The sequence below is a fragment of the Pleurodeles waltl genome, chromosome 2_2, assembly GCF_031143425.1.
Source record: "Pleurodeles waltl isolate 20211129_DDA chromosome 2_2, aPleWal1.hap1.20221129, whole genome shotgun sequence".
In the NCBI taxonomy this organism is placed as follows: domain Eukaryota; kingdom Metazoa; phylum Chordata; class Amphibia; order Caudata; family Salamandridae; genus Pleurodeles; species Pleurodeles waltl.
The window spans coordinates 586,677,460-586,703,724 of record NC_090439.1 but is presented as its reverse complement, the minus strand read 5'-3'; the positions used below and the strand labels follow the sequence as shown (position 1 = coordinate 586,703,724).

The 26,265-nt window shown below is 42.9% G+C and overlaps 1 protein-coding gene across 4 annotated transcripts in view; it reads right to left on the bottom strand.

The window, feature by feature from the left end:
• MAPRE2 (microtubule associated protein RP/EB family member 2) overlaps window positions 1–26,265 on the bottom strand; it is a 663,286-nt gene that overhangs the window by 509,818 nt on the left and 127,203 nt on the right. For all 4 annotated transcript variants that reach the window (XM_069220125.1, XM_069220123.1, XM_069220126.1 and 1 more), the window contains one exon: window positions 19,977–20,088. The gene's annotated coding sequence lies outside the window, so the exon portion shown is untranslated. The remainder of the gene's footprint in view (window positions 1–19,976; window positions 20,089–26,265) is intronic.

Genomic DNA, 26,265 nt, shown 5'->3' with positions numbered 1-26,265 from the left:
GTCAGAAATGCATTATTCTTCATCCCAGGAGACTTAACAGTTGAAGGTTTTGCATTTCCTTCAACCAATTGCAGAGAGGGAGAGGATTTACAAACATCAGATCTATGTAATTTCAATAAAACCCTAGGATCCAAATCATAGTCATTCGAATAGAGATTCTTGATATCTATTGAGGAATAGTTATAAATTTGGGCATAATGCCTGGCCCCATGATACCGGACGGGTGCAGATGGGCTTGCCTTTCGCGTGCCAGTGGCACACCCACTGCGCGACTGCAGATGAGTGTGCATTTAAACTAACTGTAGCTCCACCCACTACTGTGAAGCAGGTCGCAGATTGGTTACCCAACTAACCAATAATTAGTTCCCTCCCTGAACAATGATTACGGGTGACGCAGTGAACAACAATTCCAAAAGTGCAAGATAGAAAATTATAAAAAGTCACAAAAATTACACCTTTCCTAATTGACAGTGTGTTTTCAGTAAGCAGAGAAGACATTACATTTTTAGCAATTTACACTAGCCAACAGTCTCTCACTTGGTTTCATGTTTGCATCAACATCAGACTTCATTCAAATGCCTGCGATGGGAATAGTCTTGACAGAGGGCCCCAGTCAGCAGAATGCAGGCATAGTGCCTAGCAATTTTATTCTTGCCGCCTTTTTCTTTACTTTTGCTAGTTTTAGGACCTTTCAGTTTGTCATGTTGAAGCAAGAGGCCTGGTTCATGCGAACTCTGCAGCACGTGACATATACCCAAAAGGTCATCAAAGTCCAATGTAGGGCACAAACAAACATGAATATGGATCCTTGCGAGGTGACAGAGAATGTCTCCACATTGCTCTACTCTTCAAGATTTTCATGGTCTCCTCACATTGTGTCACTGAGCTTCATCATCTTCAGTTTCGTATAAAGTCTGATGATTTCAAGGCCTGAGTCTGGATGAATGTCATACTCAGGAGTAGTGCTGGCATTACAAGGTGTCTCAATGATAATGTCATTTTTTTTCAAGAGTGCTTATAATTCATGAAACCAGCACCACCAAACTCTTCTCAAGGCCCTGGGTAATGACTTGTTTGATAATGTTAAAAGTACTCTACTGTGAGGTGTCATTTACATATTCCAATTAAAAACAAGTCAAGTGGAAAGATTCACGCTACCTATTAAATTTACCAAGAAAGATTCTCCCACTGATACAATCCAACCACTGGAAGAAGCTAGACAATTGTCTTAGGAAGAGTTGCCAATTACAACCTTTTGTACATGGGGCATCCCTAAATGCAGGCCTAGAGCAGAGAAGTTACAATCAGGCTGCCAAGACACCTCAACGTTAAGAGAAATAAAGACATAACCCAGGTCGAGAAATCAATACATTCCAAGCACTGAACACCCAGTACACGGCATTCTGGGACTCCGTTAAATTCAGAAATTTCCCCAACATCATGTGCCCTTAGGTACCTAAAGTCAGGGCCGGCCTGTGAACAAAAATTCAGCCAAAAAACTTAAAAAGGCAGAATACTATGGCTACTGGGTCCCACGCTATGTCAGAACTTTGCTGAGGGCACAACCAAGCCATTATACTTTCAATCAATGTCTCAAAAATACCCTGTTGAGGTAATCTGTTTCGCTCGCTTGATACAGTGGGTGGCATCCTGTCCCCTATTTCCTCTTCGAGACCAGGTAACTGACATATGCCTCGTTGGCACTTAAGGAAAAAATATAAATGATCATTTAGCCATAGTCCAGCACTTTGTACATTTTAAAGAGTCCGTTGTTTTTACATAGTAAACAAATCCTTATTCTTTAAGAACGATCCAAGAATGTTTGCAGTAAAGGTACTTGAAAGCTTTTGCAATGTTAATGGCAGGTAGTGCAGCACTTAAATGTCAATATTGACGGAGCACGTACGTAATAAGCAATTAAATTAAAACTTGAAAGTATACCGTCTTCTTTATACTTTTCTAAGAAAACTTTCATTATACTGCCGTTCCTTTAACACGGCCATCGAAGAACCCTTCATTATATAATACAATGGGGTTTGATCCAATAACATTTTTGGTAAATAGTACAAATTATTTTTTTTTAAACCTGGATCGTCTCCAGTGAATCGGAAACACATTTATCTATCCCGAATGGAGGAGGATAGCCATTGATTAACAAGATTTTTTTGGAAAAAGGAATTGCTCTTTCAAGGCATGCGAGTCTGTAGGCGTCTCTCCCTCTATTAAACAGTGTACTTGGAAAAAAAAACTAAAAATGGCGATCACTCGAAATAGTAATGGCTTATTATTTGCCTTGTGTGGTGCATTCAAAATGAAGGAGCCAAAAAACACTTGTTTATCTGTGTCTGCGTGGAATCACTCTGATGTAACAAAAACATATCCTCATGGTAAATATGTTATAAAACTCTACGCTCTGCTACAACAAAATTGCTCCCTGACCCAAAAGTTCGTAAAAACTCCTGGGGCGGGAGAAGCTTTTCCCACACAACCTGTTGTCTTTGGAGCCAAATGCCATGACATCTTAGAAGCCAGGCCAATCTCTTGACCGTTAAGAAACAACTAAAACATGGCTTTTTATCCATCCTTTGTAACCTGCTCAGGTTGCTCGTTCCTCCTAGTGTTGGCAGCGCTGAGACGCCCTAGGGCATTTGGGCGCTTTGTAAATAATAAAATCAAATCAGCATTCAAGCTTCTTTAGTTTGTCCTTAACAACATATGACCACACTGTGGGAGGCAGAATCACTCATTTTCTACATGGGTAGCAAGCAATTAAATCTAGCAGGTGGGTCCTACAGGTAGTACAACGTGGTTACGCCCTGACATTCTTTTCTATTCCACTGTCCTTCAACCTACATCAGAGTGGCTCTTGAAGGACCGTTTGTTCATTTTCTTGCAGGAAGTTCAGGCTCTTTTCAAGAAACAGACCATAAAAAAGGTCCTATTATTTCCTCATGCTGAAAAAAGAGCAGATGCATTTGCTTTTTTTCAGATCTTTGACCCCTCAATTTCTCTGCAGAAGGACAAATTCAAGATGTTCACACTGGCCAAGGTTCTATCTGACCTGCAGCCAGGCGACTTAATAGTTGTATTGGATCTGTACAATGCCTATTTCCCTATCCCTGTCCTGCAGGCACACAGACGCTATCTATGGTTCAAAGGGGGCCATCTGTACTTTCAGTTTGCAGTGCTCCATTTTGGCCTCACCAGTGCCCCTCGGGTATTCAGGACAATGATGGCAGCGGTTGCAGCATATGTTCCGATGTTGAGAGTACTAATCTTTCCCTAACATGACGATTGGCTATTGAAAGCAGGTTCGCCACAGACAGCCGTGGTCCACCTTTAGACAACAGTGAACTTTCTTACATTGTTGAGATTCATGATCAACGTGCTGAAGTTGCACCTATTACCTTCATTGGAGCCATCCTCGATAGGGTGCACGTTTGGCCCTTCCCTCTGGATTGAGTCCAGGACATTTGTGCTATGATCCTGATGTTTCAGCCTCAATCCTTGGTCTCAGTGAGGATGGCTCTGAGACTTCTTTGCCAACATGCCTCTTGCATCCTGCTTGATGACCAAGCCAGGTGGCAAATGTGGGCACTGCCATAAAATCTGAATACTCAGTGAGCCAAGCACCAAAGGACTACACCTAGGTTTCGGAGATGACTGCAAAAGATCTGATGTGTTGGCTGCTTGACCGCAATTGGTCAAGTGGCAAATCCCTCTTCCTACTCCAGCCAGAACTGAAAGTGGTGACAGATGCATCACTGTGGGTTGGAGAGGTCATCTGGGAGTGGTGGAGATCAGAGGGCTCTGGTCTCTGGTGGAGGCCTGCCTCCATATTAACCTGCTGCAGTTGGGGCCATTCGCCTGGAGTTGAAAGCCTTTTTGCCATCCATCTAGGGAAGGCTGGTTCAGGTCTACATCGACTACACCAATGCCATGTGGTATTCAAGAAGAAGGAGGTGGGGTTCTGGGCTCTGTGCCAGGATGTCCTGCACCTCGGGACGTGGCTGAATTTTCAAGGCATCCTCCTGATAGTGCACTGCATGGAGGGATATTTAAACACCAGGGCAGACAAATTCAGCTGGCAATGCTTAGTTGATCATCAATGGTAGCTATGCCCAGAGATGGTGCAGGATGTCTTCTGGCAATTGGAAAAGCCCTGGCTGCATTTCGTCTCCACGGTATTGTGGGAGCAACCTCCACATTTTTTAATGCTGAAGTTCCCAAAAAGGTTCTCTCTCGGAAATTTATTGCCTTTTGAGTGGAGCATGAAACTCCTGTAAGCCTTCCCGCCACTATCTCTCCTGATGTGAGTTCTGAAGAAGAAGATCAAGAATGACCAGGCCTTAGTCATCCTAATGGCTTCAGATTGGGCCAGAAGAGTGTGGCACACAGAAATTTTCAGCAGGAGCATCTGTCCTCTGATCAGGCTGACGCTTCGGGATGAACTTCTGTTGCAGCAGAAGGTAGGGTCTTGCCCTCTGACCTGCACAATCGACACCTCCACGCACGGAGATTGAGTGGTGGCAGTTGACTGTATTTTATCTGCCTCCTGAAGTAGTGGAAATGACCCTGGAAGCAAGGCATCCTTCTTCCGCATCTGTTTATGCTTGTTTACGCTGGACGTGGTGACAAATTTGCGGCTTAGTGGCACCTGTAACGTGGACTTGCTATTAGCTAAACTGTTGGATGTGTTACTGTGTGTTTGGTCGAGCAAGGACTTGCAGTGGGCACTGTTAAAGCTTATTTTTTGTCTCTTTTGGCTTGTCTGTGTTTAGAGGACCATCCGTCTTTGTTCAAATCACCCATTGTGAAGTATTCCCTAAAAGTTTGGTCCATATGTTTCTTATAAAAGCTTTTGTGATGCCGCAATGGGACCTTCATTTGGTCCTTAATTTCCTTCCGTGTATTCCTTTTGAGTTGTGGCACAGCTGTTCTCTGCTTCTCTTGACCCTAAAGACGCCCTTTCTCAATGCCATAAACTCAGCATTTTGTGTGAGTGCGCTTCAAGCTCGGTCGGTCCAGCCACCCTACAACACCTTCTTTCTGGAAAAACTTGTGCTGAGGGTAAAAGGACTTTCTTCCGAAAGCTGTGACTTTCTTTCACGTCAGGCAGTCTATCACTGTTATGATGTTCTTTGTCACGCCTTATTCCTCAAAAGAGGAGGAGAGACTCCATCATTTGGATCCCAAAAAACTGCAGAACATTTACATCGATTGCACCAAAGACTATCAGAGGGACGATTGGCTCTTTGAGGGATATTCTCTGGGTTTAAGAAAGGCAAGGAAGTGTAGAAAAAGGACTTTGTCCAGATCGATAGTCCTCTGTATTAGGATTTGCTACACAACAGCCAAAAAGCAGCATCCAGAAGGGTTGAGGACCTGTTACACCAGAGCCACAGCTGCTACACCTGCGTTATCTCAGGAGAGCCTGTCCTGGATATTTGTCAGATTGTACTATGGGCATCAGTGCACACGTTCACAAACACAACTGCTTTGATAGCTGAGTCTTGCATGAAGGGCATTTTGGCTCTTTGGTCCTGCAGAACAGTTTGGTCTGAGTCATTCCACACACCTACCACCTGGGGAAGTACAGCTCTGGCATGTATTGCAAAGGTGTGGATTCTGCTGTTAGAAGTATCCATCAGAAGAACAAGTCACTTACCTTCGGTGATGTGTTTCCTGGTGGGTACTGTATCTAACCGAAAATTCCTCACCACCCTCACAACTCACCCTTATGAGAATTGTCTCTTTTCCATCTAAAAGGTTGTCAAATTAGAGATCTCCACACAGGCACGAACAATTAATGGTTGGGCTTCGAGTCTGTGAGGGCGGACGATGCCCAGAAAGAAATGGACATCAGTGCGCTTGGGTGATGCTTGTGTGGGGCTCAAGTCATCACTTTCAGAGCAAAGAGGAGTCAATGTGGAGCAGCATGAAGTAATATACTGGTGCGCAGGGGCCATGCTGAAAAATCTTCTTCATCCAGTTTGGTGCATAGGGATATTCCAAAGGTGAGCAATCAGCAGTTAAACAGAGTATCCATCAGAAAGACCATCAGTGAAGGTAATTAACTTGTTTATCAGTGACACACAAAAAGAACAGCCACGTTTAGGGAACATGACAACAGCTTCACTGCGATGGCTTTTGAGAGTCATTGGCTGCCAAGGTAACCTTTGCTTCTTCTCCCTGAGGTGTAACTGTGAAGAGGGGCTTGGTTCACTGATTCACTTTTGAACACAACCTACGCTACTGTAGAATTTCCTAAATGAACTTGGCGGCCAGAGTCACAGTTGGTTGTCAATCTGGATGCCCTTGAATTGGGGCCTGGAACACCAAAGGTGCAGATGAACAGCAAAAAAAAGTGGTTTAATCAGGGAAATGCATGACTACGACATGACAAAGTTAGACGCTTGGGGTGTTCCTGTCTCCTCTAAGACACCTAAAGCTGACATATGGCTACCCTAAATACTGTTAGATTTGTGACATGGACTACCAGGAGTCTAAATGATCATCTGAAATGAGAGTGAGATTGTTTATCAGACATCAGATGACAAAGACTACGTTTCTTCAGGAAACACATACCACTTCATCCCAGAGAAAGTAGGAAACAGTCAAAAATCATTGTATATCAGAATATTGAGTTTTTAATATTGCACTACCATAATATAGCCACAATGCTGAATACCAAAATATCAAGAAGTTAAGCATTTATAGCTAGGAATGGATTTCTATTCTTAACTCTACATCTATATGCCTTGAATATAATGTACACACATATGTAGAGTTATTTATAGTAACCCTATACCTACTTACCACTTAAACATTATAGTTGTCAATTATTACATTATAGTACCTAAAAGGATTATACCATTTATTTACAAGTTCACAGGATCTATTCAATACTAGGCAATTTGTTTGTACTATCAATATTAGGCTTAGGTCAGCAGGGTACCAAGGGAGGATGCTTTCTCACTACTCAACACTCATGGCCTTATATGGGAAGGCAACGGTGAAGCCGAGGGCAACTCACTTGCTGATGCTTTTTCCATTAGGGATTGCATATATAAAGTGTCCAATACTTTGAGCTAATGAATGGAAAGATATGAAGGTAAGGCTTTTTGGTTGGAAAGCTAATAGGTACAAGGTTCTATGAAGAACCTTGAGGAAGTGAGGAGTTAGCACCATCTCTCGAACAACAGTTACTGAAGTGAGATCCCCACTGTCGATCCAGCTGGGTAAAAGAGTATAAACAAAAAAGAAGTTGAAAGTGTTATGATTGTTTTCCTATCAATAATCGCTACCTATCATGGCATAAAATCAGACAACTTATTAGCCTGGTTACTGAAAGGGGCGAGCCCACAGATGCATATTTTGCAGTTGTGAAGAGTCAGAAAGTTATGAAACACATCATACACAAAAGAAGAGAGTAATCCGGTTGTATTACTATGTGAAGGATTTACACTTGCCTTCACCCTACCTTGCTGTATGTGCCACTGACAAATTGTTGAACAAACATGTGCTCCCTAATTGATGGCTGAAAGAGGGATAATCTAGATGCAGTAATGGGCAGGGAGGACATTCTAGTGTCAGTTAACACACTGGGTGGAGATGCAGAAGATCCGAAAATTATGAGTTAGCTGCTACTGATAAACAACAACCACTGGCGATGGTCAGAAGAAATTCCACGCAGATGACAGGTATGATTCCTGTCACCATTCAAGGGCGACATAGTTGACCTGCTTCCTGAGTAGAAGCTGGGAAGGTTTGGGAATATATGAGGAAAGTACTAACTCATAATTTCATATATGTTAACATACCCACTTGAAGAAGATATGCTATTATATAGTAGGGACCCAACACAAACCACAGATATGTCACTGAAAATGAGGACAGTTTTGACTCCGTCTTGAGATGCAGTGGGGCATAATCAATCCTGTTTCCATTAGGCGTCTTGAAATACAGACAGAGCAGGGCCCTATAAGGTGGGAAACTGATTTTGTACATTACTTGGGAATTATGTTTACAAACTGAAGGACGAAGTGGCCAGAGATAAACGTGGACAGTAAAAGATCGATAGTTAACACAAGCTAATATATTTATTTACAATAAGTGCACTAGACAACATTTCATAAACCATCTGTCAATACGAACTCCCAAAAGAGCTATTTAGAGATACAAAATTTAAAACACTACTCAAGTTCTCCTTTTAAAAACACATACCTTCCACAATGGAAGGACAGATGAATCAGCTTGTTGTTGCTGTAAGAAGCTTCAATGCAACTACTGTACAGTACAACAGACTGCTTTCTATGCATCGTCAGCTAGTCAGTAAAACATACATGAACAATAAATCCTTAATAACGTTTTAAAAGGCACTTTAAGAACATAATCTAAAAACACCTGTTAATCACAGGGACTTCGTTCCTTTCAATGTTACAAACATAATTCACTTTGCATTGTATTAAATGTTCCATGCACCAATCATAATGTTTACAACACAACAAACAAAATGGTTTGTTAGGTCTAATGTGCACATTTGAAATGCATTCTCAGGTGAAGTTATCACATGTTCTTTAAATAGTGCTTCTTAAAAAAAATAGATTATGTAAACCAGGGCATAGCGTAATCATGTGCTATAAACATTCATTTTCTAATTGACACAATCGGCAAATCTTAATGGACAGCTTTTCAAATGGCTGGTAAGGTCTAGAATATTCAAGTGGTAAAAGTACAAAATGCACACATTCCAAAGTTGAATACGTTTGTAGAGCTTTTATAGAACTATGCTGGTCCACACGCATCAGGCCAGCGCTCAGTTTTTCTAGTTTACAGATATCATTGTTAAAACTTAATTGAAACACTGTTTACAAACAACGGGTTCAGCTGATTTTTGAAAAGATTGACATTTTCCCAAGCAGTGTCAAGCTCACACCTAGTTAGATACACTACAAGGTTTCAAGTCCACCAGTGATCTTGTGCATTCTTTCTAAACCATACTTCACTCAGGCGCTTCCATATCCCATCAACATATAAAACTGTCCCCTTGTCTCCGTGCTTTAAAACCGTGGGAATGCACAGTTCAGTGGAGTTGAAGAGCTAGTACTAGGCGTTTGTGAAGCACTATACAGCCTCTTAAATCCAAAGGGCATATTTATGAGCCCCTTTGAATTACTTTTGCGCCAACCAATGTGGTGTTGTGTGGTGAAAAAGTGACGCAAGCTCTAAGTCAGAATTATGAAGCCACACAAAGTCACAATTCTATGGCTTTGAGTGGTCTCATAAATCTTTAATAAGGCAGTGCAGCGCAAATCGCCACATTGCCTTACTCTGCGCAAGGGAGGCGTTCCATGGGCTGGGTGTTCCCAGACAACTCCCGTGGGTTTTGACGCATTCCCAGATTTACATTGACTTGTAAACCGGGAACTGCTTCTAAATCTTACGCTCCGGAGGCGTAACGAGGACAAATATCTTTATTTCTCCTCCTTTTTATCTCCTTCCATGTGTTCTGCAGCACACATAGAAAGAGGAAAACGCCTCCACTGATTTTATTTTTCTGTGCAGAACGGTGCCCCTTCCTGCACAAAACAATCCTGTATGCAACGGAGGCCCCCTTGAACCATGGTGCAAAGGGGCCTCCTTTGGCGCTAGGCAGCCAAAACAGCGCCAGTGAAGGGTGAAAGGACAGGAATGCACCATATTTCATAAATACGGTGCATTCCTGCCCCTTCCCTGTGGCGCAGGGCGGAGCAGCAAGATAGCTTGCTGCACTGCCCTGCACCACTTTACCCATAAATATGCCCCTAGGTTTTCTCATCTTCTGTTATTAAGTATTAACGAGCAACATTGAAATCACATGCGCCTTGTAAGACGTTCAGAAGTTTCTAAAGCTTGATAATCCGCTACAACATTCCTCAACTCCAGTAGAGATTTCTTAAACTTGTGGTTTCCCAGCTTAGAAGGGAGTCAAAATGACCCTTAAATAGTTATGTGTTTCCAATTTAGACCTGTTAACATACGAGTTAAGACTGAATTCGGCTCTGCCAAACCACCCTGCTTTGTTTTTGTCTTTGCATTCATCACCACTTTGTGAATCTTGTTATAGACCAATGAGAAACTTAAGAGTTGTTTACAGCCAAATTAGCATCTGATCCACGAGGATCTGTCAACCTGGAGATGCTAGTACCACTCAGTTGAGGAGGAAAAAAGTTTGTCTTCCTTAAATGGTCTACTAAGGGCCTGATTTAATTTTAACAGATGGCCTGTCAACTGTCAAGGTGACGGAGTAATTTACTCCATCGCCCTTATGGAATTCATCCAGCACATAAATTACTCTATTGCCCGGACTAAGGTGCCGTCCACCAAATTTTGAAATGTCAGCTGGCCCAGCAGACATTTCAAGCATTGACAGGAACTATCGACCTGGCAGCTCCTGCCAATACATTGTAAGTTTGACAGATGGTTCCATCAATAAGATGGAACCGTCTGTCAAAGTTAAAAAAATATATTTTCAAAAATAAAATCCCAAAGCAGGATTTTCTTTTTGGAAATAAAAAAAACACAATGCCCCCTCGCCATGGAATTTTTCTCCCATGCCAGGAGGGCATCGAGCACTTTTCAGTGCCACTTACAGCCAGGGTTTTTTTCTGGCCATGAAGGGCATTCTAAAATGGTTGCATGGGTTCGCCCCCCCCTCCTAAATTAAGTGAGCGGACATATTGCCAAACCTCCGATGGAGAAGCTTCCATTGTCCTCAAACTACGATCTGCCCAAGTTTAAATCAGGCAAGTGGACCATTATGTTGGCGGGAAGGGAACTCCATTGCCGCTGCGACAGAGTTACTTCTCCCCCAACATATAAATCGGGCCCTAAATCTGCCATATACATATTGAGTAGGCAAGGTACATAAATGCAACCTTGCTTTAGACTGATAACAGTGTAAAGAGTGTAAATCATTTCAGCAAGGGAGACTCTTTTGTTTGTTTCAATCTTAACCCATAGTTGTGAAAGCACTGCTCTAATTAACGTAAGCAGAGATTCATCAATGCCCATTGTACCAAGCTGACTCTGAAGCAAGGCCCTGTATATCTTATAAAATACTGCCCTACAATCAATATAGCATTAGTGCATGTTCCTTTTGTTTGCCAGCCTAGTCATAGCAAGCAAGGAAAGTGCAACCACATTATCCATATGTCAGAGCACTTCTGCAGAAACCTGCCTGAATGAAGGGAATTAGTCCATTTGAGTCACTTTGGATTTCAAGATCTGAAAGGAGAGCATTTGGGAAGAGTTTGCTTTCTGCATCCAAGAGAATGGCAAGCCTATGATTGTTAGCAATGGCTCTATCACCTTCGTTATATATGGACACCTTAATTTTGTCCTTCCAAAATAATGGGGTAACAAGAGTTTTAGTAACTTGATTAAATAGTGGCAGGAGGCGAATATTGGCGAAGCACAAAAAGTAGGGTAGGTTTTAAATAAAGCGACTGGTGTTCCAGGGGCAGGTGGCCTTAGATGTTTTTTTCAATCAGATCTTCAGTATGAGCTGCTGAACACTCTAAATTCAAGCTTTCGGACAATTCCTCGTCTTTAGTCACATAATCTTCCTTGATGCCATACAAAAAAATGGTATGAGATTTGGACCCTTCTATACTAATTTTACTAGTGATTTCTCTTCTTGGATGAGTTAACCATCTGCTGACTAATGACTAGAATTTTCAACAGTCTGTTTTGTTTAGAGGCTTTCCTAGAGAAGCCCCTCATGAGGTCTTTTTGCTAGAGCCACCTCAGTTAGATACGGTCACTTACATCTGGAAACTTCCAATTTTTTGCTTGTGTCTCCAGAAAATATACACACTGTCTTCATTTTTTGGGAATGCTCAGAATATATCTTCCATTCTCGATTAAACCATATTTTATCACTTTTGAAATACTGTTTCTTTTCTACACAACTAGGCCATGGAAAATAATCTAGTGCTCAGAGGGAGATGTTTTCCCAGTCTTTTCAGCATTTGAGTAGTTTATTGAAATACATACTAGAGTCTCTAGAACCACTACCAAGAGTTTTATATTTCTGCACAGGATTCTGGAGATTAAAGGACTACTTAATTGTTTTTTTGGGAAATCAGAGAAGAATAATCGCTAATAACAGTGTGGATTTTTAGGCTTTTATCTGGCCTTGCCAATGTGCATCTTAAATAACGCTTTAAAAAACAGCAAATATGGTGAGCCAAGGTCCCTGATTGCAACATAGACTACACTCCTATTAGTAATACTGTATGTAATATGGGTGAGATCACTAGCAAATCTACCACTGAACTGACAAAACTGCATAGCAAATACATCTTCACTTAGTGGCCCTCCTCTTTTACTTTAGGAATGTGCATAGAATGTAACAGGTGGCAGGCTTGAAACGGAATGACTAACAGAGAAACACAGGTCACTACACTCCTCCAGATAAATTGGCATTTAAAGCACCAGCTTTAAGGAATGGAGTTTCCGGAAACACATTAATTAGGTTAGGGATTATTTCTGTAAGCATCTGTACTTTTATATCGCGGCTGGTTCTTGCTGATGCAGGGCTGGCTTTAGCCATGGTGGAGCCAGGTGCGACGGTCTTTCTGGCATCCCTCCATGACCTCCTTCACTATGGATTCCCTCACTACCACCCTCCAGCAGTGGCCCTCGTCTCTTCACAGCCCCTGTCTAAAATATGTAATTTTTTTCTGGCGCTACTCAGCTCACTCACACTTAGTTGTGTGATCTGCATGGTATAGGTTTCTTGCAGCAGGCACATTAACCCTCTGTGCTACTATGAGGAGTCAAAACTGCCACTAGACGAAATTCCAGTCTCTCACCAGCAGGAACATTAATCAGAAGAGTTATCTTGACAATTTTATTGTTGCCTGAAAACTGCTGGACACAAAGACGTTCAAGTGCTTTTAAACCCATAAGTTATTTTTACACACTGCACCCCCCCACCAAAGTCAGTGCCAGGCGCGGCTGCTCTGGTCGCACCACTCTAAAGCGGCCCTGTGCTGGTGTAAGATAAACATCGCACTACATAAACTTTTGGTTTTTCTATGTGTGCCCTATTTCACAGACAAGTGTCATTTTGATTAAATTTCTCTCAATTTAAATCATTTGTGCTGTGACATACCAAACAATAGAGCTTAGTGTTAACAGCCTGCACCTAGTCCTTGGATACAATGTAAAGCCTTATTATCGAAAATCTCAAACACATTCATGTTCAGGTTAGTGGTGTGCCAGGACTCCTAAAAACAAACAATACAGACTTCACCTGATACTGACAAAACTGCTCCTTCGTCATCAGTTTTGTGAGTCCCCCAACATAACATGATAACCACACCCATGGTTTACCTATAGTTTAGGGCTTAATCATTGAGTGCTAGCATATGACAAATCCTTGCTTAACTTTTGTTGATAGGAGCCTTTGCTAGCCTCTGTGATATTCTGATTTAACATGTCTCTGATACAGGACAAAGAATTATCAGGACCCTTCAAATTACAAGGGAGCTAACATGCTTCTGTAACCACTTAGTCTGATCCTATGAGAAGTGTAATTTCCCAGGTCCTGAATCTGTATCTTCTGGTTGTTTTTCAATGAGACATTAAATCTGTAATCTTTACTTAGGACTTCAAATGTATTGCTTAAAATTATAGTTTGTAGTTAATTATTTTCATTCGATTTGTATTTGTGTTGGTCTCAACATATTAGGATAAGCAATTACCAGAGGTTGTAAGAGCCTAATACCAAATTTTATGAAAGCGTCCTTTTTATTTGAGAGATCATGCACTAGATATAAGTCCTCAAATCTCACTCTTGTTCATTTCAATTGAGGTCCCATTAATATGGATTCAAACTCAAAGTAACATAGAGATGATCCGCTATCTCTGAAAAGATCTTCAGTAAATGTTCTTCATTAACATAGTTCCATCTACCCTAAGAAAAGTATAAAAGTAAGAATTCTAAAGTGTATATGGACAGAATCATGAGCAATTTGAGGAAGTCAGTGGACTTTTGCATAACACTTCCTCTTTTGCTGATGGGTAGTACAGCCATAGCAATAATTACAGTATATCAACTGTGCGTGTACATGTTCCAAGTGTAGATATGATAAAGAAATCACTATAAGGAGCGGGACAGCATATTGAGATAATTGGTGTTGGGAAGGAAGAGGAGCAGAGTCAAACTGAAAACTTTGAAGTGAGACTGCAAAGAGGGCAGGTTACTAATACCTGGTATGGAAAGTTATTATGTGGTGCTGGAATTGCATTACACTTCTTGCTGGTTTGTGGATGGATTGGAACTAGATAAAATCCCACTAGACAGAATGCACAACAACCTTAGTCGAGGCAAGTCTGTGTTTTCTCAATCCAGGCTGCATGCGATAAAGCCATTATTGATAATGTTGGCTACACAAAAGGGGTGGCATCTGACTAGGCTGATTTACATACACAGGGTCCTTAGGCACCTACCACTTCATTGCGGCCACAACTGTAGAAAGACACGGCCTTAAAGAGTTAGCAAAGAGGTGATCTACCACAATGTGAGACATTTATGAACAACAGATTTCTGAGATGTCATACGCCGCAACATACAGGGAGTGCAGAATTATTAGGCAAGTTGTATTTTTGAGGATTAATTTTATTATTGAACAACAACCATGTTCTCAATGAACCCAAAAAACTCATTAATATCAAAGCTGAATATTTTTGGAAGTAGTTTTTAGTTTGTTTTTAGTTTTAGCTATGTTAGGGGGATATCTGTGTGTGCAGGTGACTATTACTGTGCATAATTATTAGGCAACTTAACAAAAAAAAATATATACCCATTTCAATTATTTATTATTACCAGTGAAACCAATATAACATGTCAACATTCACAAATATACATTTCTGACATTCAAAAACAAAACAAAAACAAATCCGTGACCAATATAGCCACCTTTCTTTGCAAGGACACTCAAAATCCTGCCATCCATGGATTCTGTCAGTGTTTTGATGTGTTCACCATCAACATTGCGTGCAGCAGCAACCACAGCCTCCCAGACACTGTTCAGAGAGGTGTACTGTTTTCCCTCCTTGTAAATCTCACATTTGATGATGGACCACAGGTTCTCAATGGGGTTCAGATCAGGTGAACAAGGAGGCCATGTCATTAGATTTCCTTCTTTTATACCCTTTCTTGCCAGCCACGCTGTGGAGTACTTGGACGCGTGTGATGGAGCATTGTCCTGCATGAAAATCATGTTTTTCTTGAAGGATGCAGACTTCTTCCTGTACCACTGCTTGAAGAAGGTGTCTTCCAGGAACTGGCAGTAGGACTGGGAGTTGAGCTTGACTCCATCCTCAACCCGAAAAGGCCCCACAAGCTCATCTTTGATGATACCAGCCCAAACCAGTACTCCACCTCCACCTTGCTGGCGTCTGAGTCGGACTGGAGCTCTCTGCCCTTTACCAATCCAGCCACGGGCCCATCCATCTGGCCCATCAAGACTCACTCTCATTTCATCAGTCCATAAAACCTTAGAAAAATCAGTCTTGAGATATTTCTTGGCCCAGTCTTGACGTTTCAGCTTGTGTGTCTTGTTCAGTGGTGGTCGTCTTTCAGCCTTTCTTACCTTGGCCATGTCTCTGAGTATTGCACACCTTGTGCTTTTGGGCACTCCAGTGATGTTGCAGCTCTGAAATATGGCCAAACTGGTGGCAAGTGGCATCGTGGCAGCTGCACGCTTGACTTTTCTCAGTTCATGGGCAGTTATTTTGCGCCTTGGTTTTTCCACACGCTTCTTGCGACCCTGTTGACTATTTTGAATGAAACGCTTGATTGTTCGAGGATCACGCTTCAGAAGCTTTGCAATTTTAAGAGTGCTGCATCCCTCTGCAAGATATCTCACTATTTTTTACTTTTCTGAGCCTGTCAAGTCCTTCTTTTGATCCATTTTGCCAAAGGAAAGGAAGTTGCCTAATAATTATGCACACCTGATATAGGGTGTTGATGTCATTAGACCACACCCCTTCTCATTACAGAGATGCACATCACCTAATATGCTTAATTGGTAGTAGGCTTTCGAGCCTATACAGCTTGGAGTCAGACAACATGCATAAAGAGGATGATGTGGTCAAAATACTCATTTGCCTAATAATTCTGCACTCCCTGTACATGCAGAACTACGTGCACCTACAGGATATACCTGAGCCTAAATGGTGCAGGCAAAAGATAAACTTGACTGTGCAGGCAGAAATAAATTCCTTGACCTTCCTAGGATTTCCTTGTAACTTGGTTTTCCAGACCAATTAGGGAAAAAGTCAAAATAATGTTATTGCAAGCATCATTAGCTCTAGCATGAATGGTGTTTTTATCTGAAGGAGCCCTCACCCTCAGTTCCAGGTGGCTGTCAGAAGCGCTTGCAGTTGGGCCATATTGGTCTGATTATTACCAGGTGTTCAAGCTGAAAACCTATTTGGTGGCCCCTCTGGTCAACAACTGCCTTCCTCCTGAGTTACTCAGAGTAATCATGAAGGGGGCATTCTCCACAGGCTACTCTGTTATTTCTCCAACAATCAGAGGAAAAAGTAGGTGACACCAGAAGAGGTGTCAAAAGTTGATGAAACCTTTAACAGATGAATCAGAAGACAGCACCTGAAGCGATAAAAAGGGGAAAGAGGAAAAAAGAAAAACTACAAAAACTAGCAAGAAAACAATAATGCAATAAGCAACACAACTTCAGAAATCATGAGAAAGAACAAGAAGTAAGACAGGAAGGCCACAAGAGAAACAAGTTAATGCAGGCTAGTGACCATTGCCTGCAAAGGAGACAACTCTTGCAAAGACCTGTAAGGCACTCCATTCAAGATACTCCTTGTGAACTCGAGGACTTCCAGAAGAAACCCAAAAGCGAAAACAAGCCATCTTAGATTAAGTGCAAAAAAAGAGCATTCACCATTATTAACAGTAAGCGTGTAATTCTCTGTATAAGCCACCAGAGGGCAATGTTCAAAATCATAGCTATATTACTGGATAAGCTAGGTCTTTCCTTTAGGGCCATGGCGGATTGTGTTGCAAATATGCAATTTCCCATAATCTAATGGCGAGAGCAAGGTATTCCATAAGTAACGCTTCAAGGTGTTTTGAAGGAAGCAAAGGGTGGGAATGCTTGCAAAGGCCTGAATGAAAGATAGGATCCCATGGAAGCCTGGCAGCGTGTTTGTAAGACTATGCCTAGCACACCATGGCAGATAAGAAGAGCAGTGGGGCATCACAAGCAACAAGCAAGCCTCAGGGCTCTCATTAAAAAACCTCTGCATACGAACATTTCCTGGTCTCCGGATAAGCTGTCTGACCTGGGAGCAGCAATATACCAGGGCCTCTAACAAAGATGCTGCAACAGGACCCTGAGCAGTGGAGACATAGTGACCATGTCATTGCTTTGCAGCTTTTACCAGTGTTAGATTGCTGCTGGTTTTTTCTCTATCCGTGGCTTTGTATTTGTTGATAAACAGCAAACTCAAGTGACCCTTGCTGGGTGAGAGACACTATATTAATGCTATTGATACAGCCTGCTGGGTGTATGAATCTGCTGTTCGGAGAACACCCCTCCATATGCTTGGGATCTGGGAGACCCTTTACTCTTCTCTAGTCCAACGATCACAAAGTTTCAACTTGTTTTCAGTTTCCAGATCTCCTCTTAGACAGTAGATCCAAACAGCCTGTCGAGAAGTTCTGCAAAAGGTTTTGAGTACCATAAAAAAACATGGAAACTGCATCTGAAGAAGCCTGTGCCCGCGGCCTTATTTCATTTGTTTGCCACACCTTGTGCCTAGGGAGTCCACACATCTGCTCTTTTTGGTGGTGATGAAGGCAATGACAAATCAGAAAGGATGAAACAATCAAGAAATCCACGCGTGCGTGCTGTGTAAAGGGAGGGGGGTGTCCCTCAAGAAAGGGGCACTGATAGAGAGCCTTGAATTTTTTGACTTGTCTTTTGTCACTTGTCACTCTGACAGACGATGCTCTGAGACACAATTTGAAAGTGGATTTCAAAGCAGATTTCATAGCACGTAGTTCCAGAAGCACGGGGATTTTTGCTGAAGTCTCTCACGCCACTAGGACATCCTAGTGGTGGAGGCACTGCCATTGGCTGTGGCTGTTGCTGCTGCAGTGCACATGTGTTCTGTGCTACAGATCCACCGTGATAACAGCAGCACTGATTTTTTTTTTTTTTTTCGTACACCTACGCTGTCCAACAAAGGTAGCTGGGATCCTAAGGCTGATCGCAGTCAGGAAATGGTTTTCAGCAAAGATCAAAAAATGTATTGTCTGACACTGCTATGGATTCTAGGGGAATGCAACCTTGGATTCCTTAAAGAAGCAGGGTCACAATTTTCACATGAAGTTGTGATGGCTATATGTAAACACACCGTTTCATAGAATTAAATGTTAATTGGAATTACTTAAAAATAACTGAAGACGTGTCCTTTTACAAGCCTGTTTCTTTTTTAGATAATTCTTAGAAAACAAACTTTTATCTTGGAAAATAGGTTCCTGGATCCGCGCTAGATAGCTGCAATATTGAAATGCTTAAAATGCCTAAAAGATCCCATAAAGGGGAGAATTTAGACTGCATGAACCCTATAAAATCATCTCATTATTTTACATATCGTCTTGCCATTTGGATGCACGGCCCTGTTATGTCACTGACAACATTTATCATTCTATTCTACGTTGTCCCTACTTGTACGAGGAGGGTCATGCCACCGGTCTTTTACATACTGTATTAGTGAGAATACACTGCTGAACAGATTCCTAGCCCTAACATTGAGGGCGGGCCTTATTCCACCCCAGCTGTTCATTTGCTATAGTGCCTACTGGACCCCATTTCGTATTTTATTTTCAAGCTTCTCAGCCTAATTTCTTCCATTCCTAACCGGTTTTTCCCTCTCTGGTTGTCTCTCGATTTTGGCTGGGTAGGTATCTCCATAGGCTGTTGTCCATTAGGTTGGCACTGTTTCATCCGTTTTTTACTCCCCATCCCTGACTACATCTCTGCATCTTTCTTTTTCTGTCGAGTCTTTCTACCTCCTTCATCTTTCCTCTTGCCAGACTGTACCTTTCTCCAGCTGCCGCCTCCCATTCTGTCCAACCGTTGGTCATACTCCAACAGCCTTACTTTCTTTTCCTCCTCAAAGTGGTGCTAACGGGCAGCGTTAGCTCTCTGTTGTTTTAGCACCTATTGTGTACACAGCTGCAAGGTGCTACGAGGCCTTGAGTTTCCTACTTTTCGCACTCATGTGCACTTTCTTTTATCTCTTTATTCTGCCATTCCGAAATGGCCACCAGCCATATTGGAATGGTAAATGTAAAATAGAGAGGCAAGTGCATGCATCCGCAGCCATTCTGGAATAGCTTTTCTCTATTAGAAAGCACATTCCAAGACTGCTGCCCATGTATGAGCATATGTGTGCATGCTCTGTCAATCACTGCGGACCATTTTGCAATTACTTAATGGCAATGCACAGAAACAGTGGCGAAGCCTACAGCTCAGCCTTCAAACGGAGAGACCTATAAGACTGTTTCACTTTTCCTGTCTTGCCTGCTGAGAGATTTCCATGAAGCTGCCCCATCGCTCTATTACAAATGTTGATATTCTGTGGTGAGGTTACGTTGTGACATTTGCTTTGCTAATTTACTGGCACTTCAACCACTATGGCATCGTTGAGCTTTTTTTTCTTCTGGGAGCACTTTTGTGAGAAACGAGAACAACAAGTCTCTGATCTAGTATGCTGCTTTCTGGTGTTCGGTTTTGTGTGTAAGATAACTTGGGACTTGAATATCTCAACAGTAACACAACCCTGGAAACGTATGCGCGTTTTAGTGTGGATTATCAGAGTACAGTACAAAACAGGCTTGCTGACATGCACATGAATGTCTGAGCTAAAACGTCACTTACCAAGAACTCTGCCCTGGTAATTTCAAGGACAAGCTGTTCCACCAAGCAAGTGACTCAGAGCTTCTAGGCGCGACAGCACCACCCTTGCTACCTCCGAGGTATGAATCAGCGTCTGTGAAGGATATGAAGAGGTAACAGGTTTTCAAAAGTTCCCCTTATTAACAATTACATTTCAGTAGTATATCTTCTCTTTGGAAACATAACCAGGTATCGCCCGTAAAACAGCTTTGAAAAAAAGGGTTAATGTTAGAGTTATGAAGTCTGACGTGACTATCAACTTGTCTTAAAGCAGATTATTGTTGCACATCAGAAAGGCATCCACCGACAAAAAATGTTTGACAACCGATTTTGGTGTACCACTCAGAAGACTATAAGAAGCTGCGCAGGTAAACTGAGCTTTCATTAAAGACTCGTAATTTGTGATTTAGAAATACTCAGCAGTCCTTCAACCTAGAAATGTATTTTATGGTTATGCAATTTGATAGAGAATTTGGCATATCGCTCATAGTTTCATAACATAACTTGGTGGCTTAATGCCCATAATACTTATTAATAGTCTTCATTAACACCAGAGTATTATCTTTGTCATTTTATTTGCTAATATGAAGGAGGACTATTTAAACACAAACATATTGGTAGTCTGGCAAAGCCACTGAAGAAAAAAGTATTGGCAAAATCAATAGGTCTGGGTTGAGTGCTGAGTTCTGACAAAGACATTAAAACGCCTGCTACAGAAAAGAAATACGATTGCTTTCTGTATACAATGCATCTATGAACTAAGAATGTAATGTGTGATATGTATTTAACATATGGAACAGTCCCTTGGCACTTCAATGGAAGAACTCCTTACCAGGTAGAATGCTACACCCAACAGCAAATAGGAAGGGGGAGGGAGAAATACTTCTCAGGTTGGAGCCAAAGCCCACATTAGGTATATTCTGAAGCATAGGGAGCAATAGCTCTCACAGACAGCGTTGCTGTCAAGAGGGACCTAAAATCACCAGGAAGGGAGCAACTATTTGTACCATCCCCATCACAGAGTTCCTTGATTGGCTGCCCAAGCCGAGACATATCAAAGTTTGAGAGGTGTGAAAGGCAGTAAGGATGCGCCCAGGACTGGAGTGAGGTGTACTATTACTTGGTGTACTGAAAATTACCTTTGAGTAGTCTGGGCATTACAATCTCATCCATCTTCCCCTTTGTCTATTCCTTAACACATGAGAACATTTCAAGAAGTGTATTAAGAGAACCCATACATGCTGCGATACATCATATTTCAATAAAGTGAATTGTAAGTCCTAACATACCCTTCCTGGATCCACATGGCTGAGAACACCTACTCAAAGTTTATAATCAGATATAAAAGCGTGATGTGATAAATATGTGGCTGTCTGACACATTTCTGCCCACTGAGATGTTTCTGCATTTTGTCCAAGAACCTGCAATCCCAAAGATGGGTCTACCATGTCACTGGTAAAAGTAAAACTAGCTTCTGCGTGAGACAGCACAAGCACAATTATTTGCCTTTTGCGTTTCTCCAAATGCAACAACATATCCGAAGTCCTGAATGGAAAGTATTCTGTTCCAAGAAAAGGAGGCAAAGCTCCCATATACCAACTGGAAAGCAATCTCTTAATCTCTCCACCTACGAGATTTGTCTTTTATTGTAACTGTATTACAACAATACCTAAAAATGTTACTGATGTGCTTAAATAAAATGGCAGTTGCTTAAAAAATACATTAATTAGAGGTGCAAAGAAATAGGTAATGGCAACTTCGAACACCTACAATTTGAGGCTGTGTAAAGAAGCAAAGCATTAGGTATCAACTGCATGTCATGTGTATAAGGTTAAGAACGGTGAAGGGTTTCCATTTCTCCAGGTGATGGGTTTAAACAATAGCCTCCCAAGCCTCTGAAACAGTTGTAAAGGACAGATATGATCAGGTGGCAGGGTGATCCAAAGCCGTAGGGAGGTGAATCACTTACGTCTTCATTCAAAACATGTCCTCCTCTGTTGTCTGAACCCCTTAACCAGAATCCAGCTAGGTCTTCAGGAAAATAGTTCTCGACCTAAGGCAAACTCATCCTACACAATGTCCAAAATCCTTAATGAATCACAGGACACTGGATTCAAACCCTTCAACACACAACATGCTGGACGACATGCCAATATCTATGCCACAATCATAAAGCAGAGGGGGACAGAAAGGGCTTATTCTATAAGCGATACCAGGAGATTCACAGGAGGAAAACCAGGGCTTCCTTAACAATAGGAGACCAAAATAACGAAACATGCCTTCCCTTCCTGATTTTACAGATGGCACAAGTAAGTGGGTGACTCAGGGAATAGCAATCAACAGGTCTTTCGACCACTTAACGGTCACGATAGCCATCAGCCAGTACCCTGCATCGCAGGCCCTGGGGCAATAGTGAAGGAGCAGGGGCTTGCCCAACTATGATGATGTGACACATCTAACAAGGAATTATGGGGGAAACGACGGTCCTAGTGGGCCTTTGTAAGGAAATGCCTCCTTGGCATGGTTGCCCCCTGACTTTTTGCCTTTGCTGATGCTATGTTTACAATTGAAAGTGTGCTGAGGCCTGCTAACCAGGCCCCAGCACCAGTGTTCTTTCCCTAACCTGTACTTTTGTATCCACAATTGGCAGACCCTGGCATCCAGATAAGTCCCTTGTAACTGGTACTTCTAGTACCAAGGGCCCTGATGCCAAGGAAGGTCTCTAAGGGCTGCAGCATGTCTTATGCCACCCTGGAGACCTCTCACTCAGCACAGACACACTGCTTGCAGCTTGTGTGTGCTAGTGAGGACAAAACGAGTAAGTCGACATGGCACTCCCCTCAGGGTGCCATGCCAGCCTCTCACTGCCTATGCAGTATAGGTAAGCCACCCCTCTAGCAGGCCTTACAGCCCTAAGGCAGGGTGCACTATACCATAGGTGAGGGTACCAGTGCATGAGCATGGTACCCCTACAGTGTCTAAACAAAACCTTAGACATTGTAAGTGCAGGGTAGCCATAAGAGTATATGGTCTGGGAGTCTGTCAAACACAAACTCCACAGCACCATAATGGCTACACTGAAAACTGGGAAGTTTGGTATCAAACTTCTCAGCACAATAAATGCACACCGATACCAGTGTACATTTTATTGTAAAATACACCCCAGAGAGCACCTTAGAGGTGCCCCCTGAAACTTAACCGACTATCTGTGTAGGCTGACTAGTTTTAGCAGCCTGCCACAAACCGAGACATGTTGCTGGCCCCATGGGGAGAGTGCCTTTGTCACTCTGAGGCCAGTAACAAAGCCTGCACTGGGTGGAGATGCTAACACCTCCCCCAGGCAGGAATTGTCACACCTGGCGGTGAGCCTCAAAGGCTCACCTCCTTTGTGCCAACCCAGCAGGACACTCCAGCTAGTGGAGTTGCCCGCCCCCTCCGGCCAGGCCCCACTTTTGGCGGCAAGGCCGGAGAAAATAATGAGAAAAACAAGGAGGAGTCACTGGCCAGTCAGGACAGCCCCTAAGGTGTCCTGAGCTGAAGTGACTCTAACTTTTAGAAATCCTCCATCTTGCAGATGGAGGATTCCCCCAATAGGGTTAGGATTGTGACCCCCTCCCCTTGGGAGGAGGCACAAAGAGGGTGTACCCACCCTCAGGGCTAGTAGCCATTGGCTACTAACCCCCCAGACCTAAACACGCCCTTAAATTTAGTATTTAAGGGCTACCCTGAACCCTAGAAAATTAGATTCCTGCAACTACAAGAAGAAGGACTGCCTAGCTGAAAACCCCTGAAGAGGAAGACCAGAAGACGACAACTGCCTTGGCTCCAGAAACTCACCGGCCTGTCTCCTGCCTTCCAAAGATCCTGCTCCAGCGACGCCTTCCAAAGGGACCAGCGACCTCGACATCCTCTGAGGACTGCCCCTGCTTCGAAAAGACAAGAAACTCCCGAGGACAGCGGACCTGCTCCAAGAAAAGCTGCAACTTTGTTTCCAGCAGCTTTAAAGAACCCTGCAAGCTCCCCGCAAGAGGCGTGAGACTTGCAACACTGCACCCGGCGACCCCGACTCGGCTGGTGGCGATCCAACACCTCAGGAGGGACCCCAGGACTACTCTAAGACTGTGAGTACCAAAACCTGTCCCCCCTGAGCCCCCACAGCGCCGCCTGCAGAGGGAATCCCGAGGCTTCCCCTGACCGCGACTCTTTGAATCCAAAGTCCCGACGCCTGGGAGAGACCCTGCACCCGCAGCCCCCAGGACCTGAAGGACCGGACTTTCACTGGAGAAGTGACCCCCAGGAGTCCCTCTCCCTTGCCCAAGTGGAGGTTTCCCCGAGGAATCCCCCCCTTGCCTGCCTGCAGCGCTGAAGAGATCCCGAGATCTCTCATAGACTAACATTGCGAACCCGACGCCTGTTTCTACACTGCACCCGGCCGCCCCCGCGCTGCTGAGGGTGAAATTTCTGTGTGGACTTGTGTCCCCCCCGGTGCCCTACAAAACCCCCCTGGTCTGCCCTCCGAAGACGCGGGTACTTACCTGCAAGCAGACCGGAACCGGGGCACCCCCTTCTCTCCATTCTAGCCTATGTGTTTTGGGCACCACTTTGAACTCTGCACCTGACCGGCCCTGAGCTGCTGGTGTGGTGACTTTGGGGTTGCTCTGAACCCCCAACGGTGGGCTACCTTGGATCAAGAACTAAGCCCTGTAAGTGTCTTACTTACCTGGTTAACCTAACAAATACTTACCTCCCCTAGGAACTGTGAAAATTGCACTAAGTGTCCACTTTTAAAACAGCTATTTGTGAATAACTTGAAAAGTATACATGCAATTTTGATGATTTGAAGTTCCTAAAGTACTTACCTGCAATACCTTTCGAATGAGATATTACATGTAGAATTTGAACCTGTGGTTCTTAAAATAAACTAAGAAAAGATATTTTTCTATACAAAAACCTATTGGCTGGATTTGTCTCTGAGTGTGTGTACCTCATTTATTGTCTATGTGTATGTACAACAAATGCTTAACACTACTCCTTGGATAAGCCTACTGCTCGACCACACTACCACAAAATAGAGCATTAGTATTATCTATTTTTACCACTATTTTACCTCTAAGGGGAACCCTTGGACTCTGTGCATGCTATTCCTTACTTTGAAATAGCACATACAGAGCCAACTTCCTACATTGGTGGATCAGCGGTGGGGTACAAGACTTTGCATTTGCTGGACTACTCAGCCAATACCTGATCACACGACAAATTCCAAAATTGTCATTAGAAATTCATTTTTGCAATTTGAAATTTTTCTAAATTCTTAAAAGTCCTGCTAGGGCCTTGTGTGTTAAGTCCCTGTTTAGCATTGTCTTTTAGAGTTTAAAAGTTTGTTAAAAGTTTGAAATTAGATTCTAGAAACAGTTTTAGATTCTTTAAAAAGTCTTCCAACTCTTAGCAAAATAATGTCTGATACAGAGATGAATGTGGTGGAACTCGACACCACACCTTACCTCCATCTTAAGATGAGGGAGCTAAGGTCTCTCTGTAATATCAAAAAAAATAACCATTGGCTCAAGACCTACCAAAATTCAGCTCCAGGAGCTGTTGGCAGAGTTTGAAAAAGCCAACCCCTCTGATGATGACCTCACAGAGGAAGAAATTAGTGACTTGGAGGCCAATGTCCCTCCTCCAGTCCTAAATAGGGAGAACAGGACCCCTCAAGTCCTGTCTCCAACTGTGTTAGTCAGAAATAGTGAGTCCCTCACCGGAGGGTCCCACATTTCTGAAATCACTGAGGATGCTCTCAGTGAAGATGACCTCCTGTTAGCCAGGATGGCCAAAAGATTGGCTTTAGAGAGACAGCTCCTAGCCATAGAAAGGGAAAGACAAGAGATGGGCCTAGGACCCATCAATGGTGGCAGCAATATAAATAGGGTCAGAGATTCTCCTGACATGTTAAAAATCCCCAAAGGGATTGTGACAAAATTTGAAGATGGTGATGACATCACCAAGTGGTTCACAGCTTTTGAGAGGGCTTGTGTAACCAGAAAAGTGAACAGATCTCACTGGGGTGCTCTCCTTTGGGAAATGTTCACTGGAAAGTGTAGGGATAGACTCCTCACACTCTCTGGAAAAGATGCAGAATCTTATGACCTCATGAAGGGTACCCTGATTGAGGGCTTTGGATTCTCCACTGAGGAGTACAGGATTAGGTTCAGGGGGGCTCAAAAATCCTCGAGCCAGACCTGGGTTGACTTTGTTGACTACTCAGTGAAAACAC